This window comes from Diceros bicornis, unplaced genomic scaffold (assembly GCF_020826845.1).
Source record: "Diceros bicornis minor isolate mBicDic1 unplaced genomic scaffold, mDicBic1.mat.cur scaffold_92_ctg1, whole genome shotgun sequence".
In the NCBI taxonomy this organism is placed as follows: Eukaryota; Metazoa; Chordata; class Mammalia; order Perissodactyla; family Rhinocerotidae; genus Diceros; species Diceros bicornis.
In genome coordinates, this window is record NW_026691812.1 from 42,757 (window position 1) to 46,555 (window position 3,799).

Here is a 3,799-nt window from a genome sequence, read left to right on the forward strand (position 1 = left end):
CAAGATGACTCACATACTCAAAGAAAGATACGGATATAGCTGGAATGGCCACTGCCACATAACCATCTGCTCCCAGATACACGTAGCCTGAGCTTCCCGATTTACGTTCCAGTAAACTGAGGCCATGGAACATAGAATCAGACTGTGGCCACCAGGATAAATGTCCTGACACTGCAATCCAAGCTGGTTAGAAAAAGGGCCTTCTCGTTAAAGTTTAGAGAAGGTAAATCATCTTCCAAAATTGCTCTAGTGAACTTAGAATCATTAAAATTGTCCAGGGCACAAAATAAGAAAGTTTATTCGGTTTTTTTTTAAACACACAAAAAATGAAAGTGAAATGGGTAAATTCTAGTAGCCAAATCTTTTCCTGCCATTACTAAAGATTGACAGGTTGGTTGTTTTAACAGCTGTCCAATGTTTAAGCTCTGAAGACTTTAAATCTCTAATAATAAAGAGAGTAACACTTCGCATGAGTGTTTTTATGACTATATTCTAGACACTGTGTTTATGACTATATTCTAGACATTCTCACAGGAAGTCTTGATTAAAGATAATTATTATATTTCAATCAGAGGCCACAGAGAGTAAAAAGTTTGAACGATTGGCTGAAGGCTCCATACAGACTGAATCGAAATATGAAACAAAGTAAAAGTTTCAAATTTGAATTTATGGCCTGCCTGAATTCTGATAGACAAAAGCATAGTTGCCGTGATGAGTGTAACTTAAAATAGGCAAGTCCAATCATCAAATGCTATATAAATATACACTGCATGACAGTTTTAAGTAGAACCAAGTTGGCTCTGCTACAGTTTCATGTCACTCAAAGGTTAGGCGAGGGAATGGTTTCTTGTGAGTTATTTTTTTTAAATAAGGAAGATCAGCCCTGAGCTAACACCCACTGCCAATCCTCCTCTTTTTGCTGAGTAAGATTGGCCCTGGGCTAACATCCGTGCCCATCTTCCTCTACTTTATATGGGAGGCCGCCACAGCATGGCTTGATAAGTGGCACGTCAGTCTGCACCCAGGATCCGAACCTTCGAACCCCAAGCAGCCGAAGCAGAGCGTGTGAACTCAACCGCTATGCCACAGGGCTGGCCCCAGCGGTGTTTTTTAACACTCAGTAAGCAATGCCAGTGTGAGAAGCAGTCATATCTCATGGGTTAACCAACACCCTCAACTTCTACCCCTCTCACCTGTTGACCCCGTCCTCTGCTCCCCCAAAACTGTACCTAATGCAGAGGTGCTTCTGAGAACTGTTCACAGTTCCTGTGGCTCTGGCGGAGTCTCCAGCAGTATCCAGCAGCTCAGCACTGTTCCTTGGCAACACGCAAATGGGCCAGCTCTAAGCAAGATCTGACTGAGGAATGGTATAAGGTAGTCATCCAAGAGGAATTTTGTTCACACGGCCCCTAAAAGAACTCTGAAAATCTATGCACATATTTTTAAAGAACATCTAAACATTTTTAACATAAGTTTAAACATTTGAGAAAGGGACATGATTTCTAACACTCTGATACATATTTATTGGAACCTCAGGGCTGCAGGTTTCCCTCATTCATCTATGGAAAATGTCTGCTATATAACATAATTGGCAGAGCCAATTGTCATTTACAGGCCAGTCAACCAATAAGACTTTCTGTTAAAACAAGTCTGACTTCGTTTTTCAATCAAATATGAAGATAGTCCTGGTGGCAACCATCTACCTTCTGAGTGCTTAAAAGGAACAGATAAATACAGCACAGAGCCTTGTCATGTGCTCGGCCCTTGAATGAATAGGGAAGAAGAAAGGAGAACTGGCAGGCATCACCCATGTTCAAAGGCAGATCAGTTTCAAGAACCAGATGGAAGTTGAGGGTCTGAAATTGAATCCGCTGAAACACTCTCTGCCCTGAGAAGCCGGGTATGTGCACAGTTGGGAGACTGCTGGGAAAAAGAACTTAAATTCCTCTCTGAAAGTACCTAACATGATACAAATATAAGGCAGTATTTCTAAACAAAAACTCTCTGCATTTCTCTGAGGCATCCTAAGCCTTTGTCAATATCTTAAAACAGGTTTCAAGTTCTCTTCATCAATATGGAGGATCAACAATTAGAGATCATAAGCTTGCTTGAGTAGCCAACCTCATGTGTAATCTTGGACAGTTCTAGCATCCCAGGAATCGGTTCTACATTTTCTCTAGTCCTTAGAATTAGTTGCTCTTGTTTTGACTCTCTGCCCTTATTTTATCATCTCTTAGTATATGTTTGACCCAGTCTAAATTAGTCATCTTTCACCCTAAAGTTCCTAGATTCCTCCCCATGTTATTACTGGGCCTTATGCTTCTGTTCTGATTGTCTGGCCCTTTTAGTGCCAGAAGGGGACACGCCTTTAAAACAAACAAACAAACAAACTCCAACTGCCAAGGTTACCAAGTTGTGCAAAAGAGGAGCTGCTTATGCAAACTGCTTCAGACTTTTATACGGGAAGGAAGAGTGCAGAGTCACACTGGAAACGCATTTTGCAAATCTCTCTCCCCTAGTGTTTCTGGAGTAAAAGGTTTTAAGTAAATTACTGACAATGGGCAAAAAAACACATGGAAAAAAACACTTTATTAGGTGCTTTCTCTTCTTTAGGAAGAGAATTTTGGTCCTTTCAGAGGAAGCTCCAAGTAATTCGACAATGCCCAGTTTCCTTCAGTTGCTGCAAGTGGATCCCACGGTGGGTGCTCTGGAAAGCACCTTGGGGGCGAACGGGTCTGAGGCCGCTCATGATCAAAGTCGTCCAATCCACTTGCAAAGTTGAGAATCTTGCCGTGTCACCCTAGCAGCAGGTCTGTGTTCCCCTCCAAAGAGCCCACCACCTGGCGCACCCCACCTCCACTCGGGCCCCAGCCACCAGGTAACGTCGCGCGCTTTAGAAGGTGCTGCTGCGGGGCCGCTGCAGACGCAACCGCCGGGGAAGAGGCTAGGACAGGGGTGGATGCTGCAGGCGCGCGCGCAGGTGCTCGCGCACCCACAAACACACACAGGCTCGGGGTGCGCGGAGGACGGGGGAGGGGCGGGGACGGCCTTACCAGATCAATGAACGTCAGGAATTCCCAGCTCCCTCCGTAGGTCTGATGCGAGGGCATGTCGATGGCCTTGTAGTTGCACGGGATGGAGCAGTAGGCCAGCAGGATCGCCACCGCAGCACCTGGCAGGGGACAAGCGCCATGTCCGCCAGAGGCCTGGGCGGGCGCGGCGGCGCCGAGGGCGGGCGGGAGCGCAGGGCGGGGGCGGGCGCCGTGGGAACCCGGGCGCGGCCGGCGGGGCGGGCGGGGGCTGCGGCGGGGCGCCCCCGGGGGACCCGGCGACCTGCGCGGGCGGGGCGATTGCGGGCACTGCTGGCGGCCGGGCGGCGTGGCGTCAGCTCTTTCGTCGCCTCCGTCATTCTGCTCCTGCGTTCGCGGGGCCCCGGGACACCCGACCGGGGGCGCCCCCTAGGCGTCCCGGCGGTGGGTGGGTGGCCGCCGAGCGCGCTCGAGCTCCGGGGCCGCGGCTGGTGGCATCTGGCGGGCGGAGAGCGACGCGGCCCGGAGAGGGAGGTCGGCAAACCTGCACTGAAGGAGGGGACCCCAGTGTAGACAAACGTTCCAGCCGGGGCATTGCAGCGGAGGTCAAGGGTGGCTCCTGTGGCCAACTGGGGTGCTCTGTGGCCACAGGAGGTGGAGGCGTGAACTTGGGGTGTAAGCCCGCGCCCCGGTGCCCCCGAGTGACTTGCTTTATTTTGGACCCAATTGAATTTTCAGTATTAAACTACTATTAATCACTATGAAATTCC

The 3,799-nt window shown here is 49.1% G+C and overlaps 1 pseudogene; it reads right to left on the bottom strand.

Moving 5' to 3' along the window:
- Positions 1 to 2,762: 2,762 nt before the first annotated feature.
- On the bottom strand, positions 2,763 to 3,312 carry LOC131403846 (androgen-induced gene 1 protein-like; annotated as a pseudogene).
- Positions 3,313 to 3,799: the final 487 nt, after the last annotated feature.